This window comes from Hirundo rustica, chromosome 25, assembly GCF_015227805.2.
Source record: "Hirundo rustica isolate bHirRus1 chromosome 25, bHirRus1.pri.v3, whole genome shotgun sequence".
Taxonomy (NCBI): domain Eukaryota; kingdom Metazoa; phylum Chordata; class Aves; order Passeriformes; family Hirundinidae; genus Hirundo; species Hirundo rustica.
In genome coordinates this window covers 4,580,896-4,592,312 of record NC_053474.1, presented here as the reverse complement: position 1 = coordinate 4,592,312, position 11,417 = coordinate 4,580,896, and the positions used below count along the sequence as shown (strand labels likewise).

The 11,417-nt window shown below is 52.0% G+C and overlaps 1 protein-coding gene across 4 annotated transcripts in view; it reads left to right on the top strand.

Moving 5' to 3' along the window:
* Positions 1–620: 620 nt before the first annotated feature.
* Positions 621–11,417, top strand: part of SCMH1 (Scm polycomb group protein homolog 1) — a 66,576-nt gene continuing 55,779 nt past the window's right edge. For all 4 annotated transcript variants that reach the window (XM_040086111.2, XM_040086110.2, XM_040086108.2 and 1 more), the window contains exon 1: positions 621–695. The gene's annotated coding sequence lies outside the window, so the exon portion shown is untranslated. The remainder of the gene's footprint in view (positions 696–11,417) is intronic.

Sequence of the window (11,417 nt, the reverse complement as noted above, 5' to 3'; positions counted from 1 at the left end):
CATTGGGGAGGGCTGTCCCCAGGCTGAAGATCACGGGTGGGGGTCTGCCCTGTGCCTGGGGGCGCCTCTTGCGGGCACAGGGGTTCCTCCGCAGGCTCGGTGAGGACATTGCGGGTCTGCGCCTTGCCCAGAGTGCGGGCAGGGGACCGGGCGTCTGTCCCTGCCTGAGGACGGTCCCGAACGGGCATGGCCGCGGGGTTTGTGAGGGCCGAGCCGAGCGGAGCCGAGCCGGGCCGAGCCAAGCCGAGAGGAGGCGAGCGAAGCCGAACCAAGCCGAACGGAGCCCAGCGGACCCGAGCCGGGCCAGGCCGAACCCAGCCGAAACCGAATGGAGCCGAGCCCGAGCCGAGCCGAACCGAACCGAACCGAGCCGAACCGTAAAGGAGCTGTGCCGAGACAAGCCAAGTCGAACCGAACCGAGCCGAGCCGCACCGACCCAGCCGAGCCTCTCCGAGCCTCGGCCGATCAGCTGCCAAAGCCCCGGCGCTGGCCGGAGCCGTCCCGGCGGCGGGGGCGGCGCGAGGCCGGGCCGGGCCGGGCCGAGCCGCCGGTCCCTCCTCCCCGATCCCCCGCCGCTCCCCCTTCGCTCCCTCCCGTTCCCTCCCGTTCCCTCCCCGCCTCCCTGCGCAGCGCGAACATGGCGGCGGCGGCGGCGGCGAGGGACTGAGCAGCGCCAGCGCTCGGCGGCCGCGCAGGTGAGGGGGCGGCCCGGGACGGGCGGCTCGGCCGGGCTCGGTCCGGCCCGGCGCGGGGAGGCGCGGCGGGGGTCAGGCGGGGGTCGGGCCCGCAGCCCGGCCCGGATCTCATCCTTCCTGTCAGCGCGGCCCGGCCGCCGCCTGAGCGCGGTGCCCGGGCCGGGGCCGGCTGTCACCGCCCGCACCTGCTGGTGCCCGTCCGGGACCGGCACTCCCGGCGGCCGGGCAGCGCCCCGGGGGCTCCCCGGCCCCGCGGCTCCCCGGCCGGGCTGTGCCAACCGGGGAAGACTCTTCCAGGGCTTTGTTGTTCTGCCGGGTGTCCCCGGGCAGGGCCGCGGGCAGCCGCGGTACCGCCTCGCCCCGAGGCCTCGGAGCGGTTCTTGGGCCGGCCGGAGCCGCCCCCCTCCCCGGCGCCGTTCGGTATCAGCCGGACGCTCCTGGCAGGAAAGGGGAAGCGGGACGGAGCTGCCGGAGATTTGCAGGAGGTGGCCCTGGCTGCGGGCTGTGCCCCGGGGGGGTTGTGCCCTTCCTACCCCACGAGCCCTTCGGGGCTCGGTGACACCCTCCTGTCACCCCAGTGTGTGTGTGTGTGGAGCTGATCTGGTGCCCCGAGCAGGTCCCTGCGGCATCCTGCTGCTGGAGGTAGCAGAGGTGACCCCGGGGAACAGCCGGAGAAATCCCATAACCACCATACCTGGGGAAAAGCTGCGCCTCCTTCGCAGCCGCCCGGAGTCGAGTGCTGGGATGGAGCTGGGGGTGAGACAAGATTTGAGCGTTTCGTGCACAGTGAGATGTTTAAAAATAACCCCGGTGACGGCTGGCTCCTGCCGCGCAGGTTTAATCCTCAAGCTCTTTGAAGCTCCCTGTAAAACCGTGGCAGCACTTTGGAGTCTGGATGACTGAAAGTAGAGCTGGCAAATCCGAACAGGCGGCCTGAGTTTGGGATGCACTGGGCAGCTTGGCTCCCTTGGGCCTCGGATGGTTTAGGTTCAGCAGCTGAACATGAAACAAATTATTTCCATGGGGAAGGTCGGGATGTGGAGACCCAGCTCTGGGGTCCCCGGCTTTGATTTTTTTGGCTGAGTTTCTGTTTACTGTTGTTGTTTATAGTAAACAGCGTGCAGTGAGTGGCTGAGAACAGCCATGTGGTCGCTGCCGTTCGCAGCCAGTAATATTGGGAGAAAATGTTCTCCCACCTCGGTTCAACGCCTGAGCGCCGGCTGCAGGCTGGGCCTCCTCCTCTCGCCTTCCTCTCCTCTTACTCTCAGCTTCTGCTGGCCAGGCTGTGCTGTCCATATGTGTTTGCTGGGAATATTTGGAGTGTGGGATGGTGGTTTCATTCCTTGTGCTCCGTCTCAGGCACTGGTGTGTGGCTTGGTGTTAATATGGGGAACAAAACTTGGCTCACGGGGGTCTCAGCTTGGGACAAGCTGCCGTGGCATACAGCCTGCGTGTGCTGGTGGGTAGTTCAGAATCTGCCCAGTAGATGGTATGAAAATGCAGATGGAAGTCAGGGCATCCCTTACAGTGGGCACGAGGGAAATACAGGGATTTCTGTGCTATTTAAAGTGTTTATTTAATTGAAAGTTTGAGTATGTTCTGTTTGTGAGAGATATGCTGAGTCTTGGTCCTCCCGGTTTGGTATTTAGATTTTAGCAAGCGACAATTCTGCGTGTTGATAATCTGCTTTTCTTGAGGCACTTCTGTAGAAACCTGATGAATTTTGCAGGACAATATGGTGTCTATAAGTAAAAGATGCTATTAGGGTATTAAGTGATGATCTTACTCATCAAGTAGCTGTGCTTCAGTCTAGACAGGAGTGCTCCGGGAGCTGTGCCCCTGCCCTATGTCTAATTTCAAGGAATGTCTGAAACTTTGTTTCATAGTCTCAGGCATCAGGGACCTCCAGAGATGTTCTGATTGTTTCCCAATCCTGGGTAACGTCAGGTAGACTTCTAAACCCTTCCTGAGAAATAGTTCTTGTAAGGCTCTTTGTGATGGCAGTTCCACATCCTGAGCAAGTGATGTATGCCAACACTTAGGCCTCCTCATCATCAGAGAGATTTTTCAGGGTGTTTAATCTAAATCTTTGTCTTGCACTTTAAACCTGTTCTTTTTCTGATGCCCAGAGCTCATGATGCCCTGATGCCCTGCTCCCCACAACACTCCACTTCCTTCATGTCTGCAGCTCACTTAGAAGCACTGGAAGTCTTCTTTACCCTCTCCCTAAGCTGAGCAGGATCAGTTTCTCTGTTTTTCCCACGTGGGCACGTCAGCCTAGCTGACCTCTGTCTCTGACTTGGGTTCTGCTTCCATTTACACTTCACCTAAAGTGCCGTGGTCAGTCGGGGTAGGACTGTGTCAGTGGGGCTTCTGCAGAGCAGCTGTAATTAGCTGGGCCCAAATGACCCCGTTTGGGGTATGTCTCAGCACTGTTACGTGACGAGGAATGCAGATCACATGTTTGTGTGTTTGTGACAGAGGACTTGGGGTGCTCAGTGAGCTCCTGTTTGCAAATCTGGAGTAGTGTGCCAGCAACACGAGCTCGGAGCTGTGCTGAGTTAAACCTTGGCGTGTTTGGGGCTCACGTTTGAGCTGTAATGTTTATATCCAGCACCCTGTCTTTTCTCCTTTTCTTTTCCTTGTCTGCTACTGAAATTCAGTTTTTGCAGTGAGACAAAAAGATTTTGAGTCGTTCATGCATCTGTTTGTATTTGAGAAGTTTCCTGACAAGGAGGGGTCCCTGAGAAGTGAGGGAAAATGCACTGAGGACAGAGCAGCAGCTCCGGCTGCTACCTTCTCTTATGGGGGGGTTAATCTCCTGCAAATATGTAATTCAGAGACATGCCAAGGTAAAAATCATCTCCACAACTGAACTTTCAGTGTAGCAGGACTGTAACTCTGACCCCTCCTTCACCCCAGCTCTGCATCCTGGTGTAGCACCTGCACTCCAAACTGGAACATGAATGTTTCATCCCACTTTGTTTGCAGGATAACACAGCCAAATCCTAAAGGAAATGCTTTTCCTGGGTTTATACAGTTGTATAAACTGTACAACTTTCTTAACCAGTCTAAATATCTACCAATGGCAGCTGTTATAGAACGTCTGCACTCTGTTCAACCTGACAGTGCAAGTCTAAGAGCAGCAGGAAGCACAAGAAAACTTTCCTGTGTATCACCAGGTCTCACTGGGCTTGCAGTGAACAAATCCAGTGACCTGAACTAGTAGTGTCAGAGTGGTATCTGGTGGGGGCACCTGAGCCCTGGAGATCAGCACCTCCTCCTCTTTGCAGAGCTGTGTTCTGTCCGGGGTGGCAATCTCCCTTAGCAGGACATTTCAGAGGTGCTTTCAGTTGTGAGCAGAAGGAGAGATCAGTACAGGGACATCACTGCAGCCTGGCTAACTCCCAGAGATCTCAATCTTCATTCAATTCCCTTAAAAAACAAAGTAATACTTAGCTCTTTTACCGAGGTTTCTTACACGCACCACCTCCAGCAGATTTAGACACTGTGACATACAGTTTGCAGTCTGCAGGGTTCACTCAGGCACCTACCAAATGTTTCTGCCTCTCTAGCAGGGATTCAAGCAGGCTCTGTGTCTGTGCCTCTGCTCTTACTGGGCTGAACCTCACACTTTTATGCAGACTCATCCTGAGCAAAAAATCGAGAATTTGGCTGAGAACTGAAGGAAAAGATGAGCGTCTGTTTTGCTGCCTCTGCTGTTTGCGTGGCAGCCTCATCCAACAGGCCAGATGGACAGGTGAGGTCTGAGCTGCTGCAGAGGAGTCTAAAGCACTTGGCTTCCTGAGAGCTCGCTTGATCAGCAGAGGGAGGTGACCCCTGCAGCTCCACGGGCTGGTTGGTAACATGTCACCAGAGATGAGGAAACAGAGCAGAGTCGATGTGGTCATTGCCAGCACAAGGGAGCTGATGTGGGAGTTCAGGGCAGGGCTGTTTTTCCCTGGGACAAGCTTGTGCTTCTGCAGCTCTCCATTTCTTGCTGAGAACTTTTTCTGTTTGTGTTACAAATTGAATGGTGTTATCACCAGTCAGAAACTAAACTCCTCCCAGCCAATGTGCTCGTAGTTACCCAGCTCCGATTAGCTCGTACGTTTTCCAGACTGCCACAGTGGGAACAGCCCAGAAACCTTCCCGTGGCTCGAGTTTGTTTTCAGCTACGGAAACTGGGAGTAGATGCCAGTGGAAATTTGTAAAGCTCGATCTTTGCCCATTGAGTTTCATGCAATTCCTCCCCTCTCCTGGCCCTTCCGGGTTTCACTGGACACTGGTCCAGGTCCTTTCTCCTAGATATCATGGCAAGGGAACAAGTTTGGTTCGCCCGTTTCTGGAGTGACATCTGCTGCAGTTTGCTTGGGGGTGAAGTAGGTGCACCCTTCTGATTCCTCAGGGTGCTGCTGATGTTTGACTCCAGGAAAGGGTCCTGTCAGGAAAAATGGGATTTGTGCCTGGGGGGAGCTGGGGGATGGTTACAGTGTTTGAGTTCAGTGTTGGCAGAGGCTGCACAGGGTGAAGCCCGTCTGTGCTCCACCGAGCGAGCCACATCCCATCGCTGCTGCTTGCAGTCACCTCCCTGTTGCCCGCCTGGACAAGGCAGTGCTGGAACACCAGCCACCAGTGTCTGACCGGCTTTCATCCACCCTGCCCTCCCCTGTGCCACTGCAGCAGGCTGTCCCTGCTCCTGGGCCTCCCTCCCTTCCCGTTCGGAGCAGCCCCTGCCTCCTCCCCCGATGCTGAGCCCTCAGCAGTGGGATGCGCATCCAGCTGCGCTGCGGTGAGCGGGAGGGCAGCCTGTGTTCCCTGCTCCCCCTCGCTCCCTCCTGGCTGTGGGAGCCTCCCTGGGCCGCTGCCAGGGCCTGCCTGCCCTCCCGTGTCCCTGCAGCTGCGGGGACCAGGCCAGGCCAGGGGCAGGGCTGCACACACCGTGGGGACACAGACGAGCAGCGCTTTGGGGCAGGAAGCCGGGCATGGCGCTGGCTCCAGGTGGCACAAAACGTGCCCACAGTGCTGTCGAATGTCCCTGAAACCGGCTGGTGTGCAGAGGTGACAGCTCAGGGTGAGGGTGGCTACCTGGGCTCAGGCTGAACGCGCTGGGGGAGCTTTGCAGCATGCTGGGCATCTCCATCAGTGCTCCTCCCTGCGGCTGCTGCTGCAGGGCCCCTCGCTCCTCACTTTTGCCTTTCCTGCCCAGCTGCAACACATAAGGTTGGAGAAATTTCTGCTCTGTACTCGCTAGTTAAGTGAAGGCATAGAGAGCAGGCAGAAGAGCTGATGGAGTCTGATGTGGACCGAGGAGGAAGTTGTACCAATTCCACTTTCTAAAAATAAGTTGAGTGGCTGTTCATGGAGCCCAGAGAGTGCTGCTCTCTGTACGCTGTGGTTGCTTTTGTTTTTTGACTGTGGTTGCTTTTGTGTTTTGGTCTTTTTTTTGTCTTGATACAGCAAATCTTAGATGCTGCAGTCCATTAAAATTGTGCAGTGGCTGTGTGATCAGAGAGGTACCTATGGAGAAGGTCTTGTGGTTTCTAGAAGTGACCTTGAAGGATAACACATACATCATGTTTCCTAGAGGTTTCTCTAAGGTGTTCTAAGATTTCCAGTGATGGTGATTCTTGTTTTCCTCAGCAATTCACTCCAGTGCCTGACTGTTCTGAGATTAAGGAGCTCTGCTTGATTTCAGGCTGGTATTGCTGTACTTTAACCCCATCATTTTGACATTTCACCTTCTCTTCTGGCAAGATACCAAAGAGAAGAAATGTAAATGTAAAAGTAATCATTGTGTAGGGTTTGATCTTCCTTTCTGCCTTTCCCTTCTGGTCTCAGAGAGCATCTGCTGGCTCCTGGGCAGTGCTGTGGATTTAATGACTCGCGTGTGGCAGCTGGGCAGCCCCAGTCCCACTTCCCCTGTGGTGCTGGCCTTGACTAATAGTTCTTGATCTGCACTGATGTCACTGAACATAGGGTGCTTGAGGTGACACGGGTTTTATTAAAATTGTATATCATGAATTCCCGAGTTGTCTTATTTTTCTGTAGCAAAATGTGTATCTTGAAAGAGTTTTTGGTTAGTGATACATTTTATAAAAATCAATAAGGTGACATTAAAAGTTACATTATTTCAAAACATGTTTTGTTGCCCAGAGCAGCTGTGGCTGCCCCATCCCTGACAGCGTTCAGGGCCAGCTTGGAGAGGGCTTGGAGCAACCTGGGATGGTGGAAGGTGTCCCCGTCCATGGCTGGGGGTGGAACCAGGTGAGATTTAAGGTCCATCCAAACCCAGGCCGTTTAGTGATTCTATGTGTGCATCCACCAGCTCTCCAGGCCCGTGAGACTGGTGAGAAGTACCTGGCAGGTGCCAAATTCCCTGGTTTTTGCTGGTAGCAGATCAGCGTGAGGCAGCCCTGACCCAGGAGCTTTGTGATGCTGCCTTTGGTCTGAGCAGTGCTGATTGCAGCTTCATGATTTCAGCTCGAAGCTTTTGTGCCTGCGTTCAAAATGGCCAGGGAGACATTCTCGTCATCATCTGATGTCCTAAGTTATTAGTCAGGCGTACAGAAAGTCACTCTTGAGGTGGTACAGCATCATTGAAAAATATTTTCAGGAGTGGTCTCCTTTGGAGTATCAGCTGTAAGTGGGGTACTGTAACCTGCTGATGTGGCAAAGGGCCATCAGCCACCAAGTGTTGTGATTGTTCATTTTTATCTGTATCTGTTAGTATCATCAGTAACAGTGGATAATCCATAGTTCCCATGTAGTGCCCTAGGTGATAGAAATTTAAATCTTTCAGGTTTTGGTGCTGGTAGTATTTCTGTCCTTGTGTGCAGATTACTCAGTAAAATGTAATTTTTTTTTTTCCTGTAGCTGAATACCTGCTGTACCGCTTGTTATATACAGTTGACATTATCCAGAGGATACTGGCCACTGATGGGTAGCAGGTATCAGTTCCACCACCTCGCTGCTTACCTGGACCCTTACCTCTTACCACAAGTGGAGTAAACCACAGCAGCTGGCTGACCTCCTGGCTTGTCACACGACTCCAGAGGTGAAGTCCATGTTGTCATTTCCGCAGCCCCAGGCCGGAGGGTTTTGCACAGGCTGTGCAATGCCACGTCTCCTCCGGCGTGGCAGGAGCTAGCAGCTCACTTGATGGTGAATTGCTGTGCCTGGAGTGGGCAGGAGGAACTTGTTTCCCTTGGGCATTAGCCAAGCCTTGCGCTGTAGAACTGGGCAGTCCCGCTGTTGTTCCAGCGTTATGGTGGGGTTGAGGGATGGCTTTTGAATCTTGGCTCCTTTTCCATCACCGTGAGCTTTAGCTCTCGTTTTGCACACTGCTGGCAGTTTCTGGTTATGTGTGTGTGTGGTAGTATCTGTTCAGCGTTATCTCGAGCCTGACCAGAGGACTCGGGGCTGCTCAGTTATTTCATATTGTTGTCAGCTGGGAAATCTGTAAATGCCCTGTGATATTTTATAGCTTTATAAGCTGTACAAAATGTCCAGCAGGTACTTAAATGTCAAGCAGATACAGTCTCTAAGAGTGCCTTGTTTTCATTAGCTCCTTGGCAGACACTGAACATACTTGCAGAGCTGCAGGATGGACTTTTGTTTGCTTGTGGTCATGATCTGGGGTTTTTTTATTGGCATCTACTGTGTGTTGTACAGAAAACAGTGAAGGGCCTCACAGTGTATTTTTTAGTTGTCCAAACTCTTGGCCCTTCAGGAATGTAAAGCAGCCTAACAACTTTTTCTTTACGTAATTAACAGCAATCTGTTCAAGGTTTCCTGCAGGAGCTGGCTAGTGATTTTTGCTCTCTGGGAGTAATTCTCCTGAGCTAATATTTCTGTCTGCATCTAGATTGTTCTTTCTTTTGTTATTAAAATGGAGTTTAATTTTGATGGGCATGTTATACTTTTTCTGTATCCAGACTTTGTACCCAGTAGAGGATATTTCTCCTATTTGAGTAGATACATGGTTTCAAATACTGGGATTTTATCTTCTTAAGTCGCAGATGAGACCCAAGTTTCACGCAGGTTAAAAATAGCAAGCAGTAATTAATACCCATCCTCAGTGAGCCTGGCTCTTCTGGTTTCTTTTGACATGTTGCACTGCAGCAATTTCCTTTCTTTTTCCTAAGAAACAGATGAATTATTATCTCTCTATGTGAGTGAGAAAATAAAACAAAGATGCTTATTTCCTGCCCTGGCACGCCATTCCCTTGGTGTGCCTTGAGTTTGTGGGAGCTCTTCTCCTGGGTAGCCCTTCACCTTGATTTGGCTGGAGCAGACCAGGCACCAGGAGGGATGGCACAGCCGCTCCCTTCCCTCTCCCAGACATCCTTCTTTCCCTCTGTCAAGGGCTGGATTATCTCTCAGTGCTCCAAGCAGCAGAGACTGGCTCCTCTTCCGCTCTGACAAGGGTAAATCCAGGTTTTGTGGCTCTGCTCCATACCCTGAGGGCTTAGAGATTTTATCTTTCTCATTTCTTTAGCAGATGGGGCAGATCAGTAGGAACTATTTCTCATCTGTCCTTTGTTTGCATAAGAAGAATCAGCTGCTGGAAGTGTTGGAGGGGAGTCTGGTTCTGCTTCCTGCCAGGGAGACCCTGAGTTTTGTCAGTCTAAGGGTAGATTTTTATTTATATATACATATATATATACACACACACACACACACACACACAGAGTAAAGGGATCATTTTTCCTTGCCTTCTCTGGGAAAGCAGGTTCAGGAGGGCAGAGAGAATTGCATTTGGAAGGTTTGGGAAAGTTTGCTGTATGGATGTTGAGTCAGGGACAGGGATTTGTATATGGGTCTATGAAGGATCCAGCCTCGAGTGTGACTGGAGTCATTCCCTTTGTCAGTAGGGACACGTCTGTGTTGGTGCTGGACCTCAGGAAGGAAAGAAATACTTCACTCCATGGAAGGTCATTCCTTTGTGCTGGATGAGGAAAGAGAACACTTTAGGCACTCCAGTAGCATGCTCAGTGACTGCTGTGATGCCATGTGAGGCTTGAGGATGAGTTTTCATCCAGTGTATTTTCCCAAGGGATATTGCTAAGCATCCCATTTAATTGTTAGGGTTGGTTATAGAGGAAAGCAGAAGGAAAATGCAATTGTAGGTGTATGTAACTATCATCATGCCCCATGTCTCAGTATTTAGCTCATTAGAGAGTGGTGATTTTGTCCTGCACCTTTTCTTCAGGGCAGGTTTGTTCTGTTCTGCTCTCTGAGCGCTCGTCTCCTCCCTGCCATTTCAGTGGAAACCCTTGCCCCAGTGTGTCTCTCCCTGGGGATCACCCTCCTCCCTTGTGTGTGTGAGACACAGGTTACTTTAAGGGACTGGGTCATCTCCTTCCCCTCTCTTTGCAAGGTTTTCCTCATTTACATTTCTGTTGTGTCCCCTAATTACCATCCCTTTGGTTTTTTATTCCCCCTCAAGCTGCCTTTCCCTGTTTATGGTCTCCTGAGGATGTTCTGCTGAAACTTTATCAAACTTACATTACTAGAAATAGTTAATGCAGAATTTTCTTGGAGGAATTCTCCCATCCTGCTTGCAGCATCACTGCACAGTCTGTCATGACATTTCCAATAGAGACACAACTGGCAGTCAGTCCTTTCCTTCTGGATTGCCTCCTGTTTCCTCTTCCATAGGGACATAGGATTACATTGTCCTCCTGTATCTTCCATCCCATAAAGAGTTTCTTTTTTAATGGAGTCCAGTAGAGAATTAAGTATAAGGTTGATTAAACATTTTATATATACATGTATGTGTTGGGTGTCAGGCAGAGACCCGTGAGGAGTTTACACGCTGGAGCCCGTTCTGGGGCCACATCCATCACCCGTGTAACTGCTGTCTGGGAAAGCAGCCGTGGCCCACTGTGCCAGGGGGGCTGTACTAGCCTGTCTGGGGGTGATATGGAAACCATGCACTGCTTTCTAATGTACTCCTGGTTAAATTCCTATTTAAAGACTTTGAAGCATCCTATTGTGCGCTGTTGTGAGGGGTGACTTTGGAAGTGTCTTGGGCAGAATCCCATTTCAAGGTCTCCTGTAAGCCATCTGCTTTCAGTAATAGCTCTTAGCTTTGGCATGTGGCTCAGTGCAGGCTGAAATAGCTGCAAAACTTTCTTTACTGTCTGCATCACTTTGGGCTTCCCACTGTGCCTGCGCAGGCTGGTGCACCCTCGGGGTGCTCTGCATCAATCCTGTCCTTGAGGTTGTCCCCAGGCAAGGGGGGCATGACCCAGGACAGCAGTGTGGGGTGCACCATATCCTGCACCTCCCCGTGTTCTGGGATGAAAGGAAACTCCATTACATGCAAACCTGGCCTGTGGCCTGGTTCCTGGTGTCACGGGATGGTCAGAATATGCCGGGATCAGGCTACAGAGCCCCATGTGTGATAAATCTTCCCTACTTCAGGTGTCGTCAGTGGATTGGGTACACTGCTGTGCCAGTCTGTAACCCAGGCCATTCCTCTTCTAAAGCCAGGAGACTTTAACTTTTAGCTATGGGAGTCCTGCTGACACAAAATAGCTGTAACACAGATGGTTCAGTGTTAGAGACAGCAGCCTTGGGCACACAGATTCAGTTCCTTGCTTTGGCATGTTCTTCCCATATGGCACTGAAGTCCACCAGTCCTTTGCTTTTCTGTCGGTAACAGGCACCTTACCTGCCCAAAAAGCCAGTCTCTGTGTCGAGTTTTGTTACAGT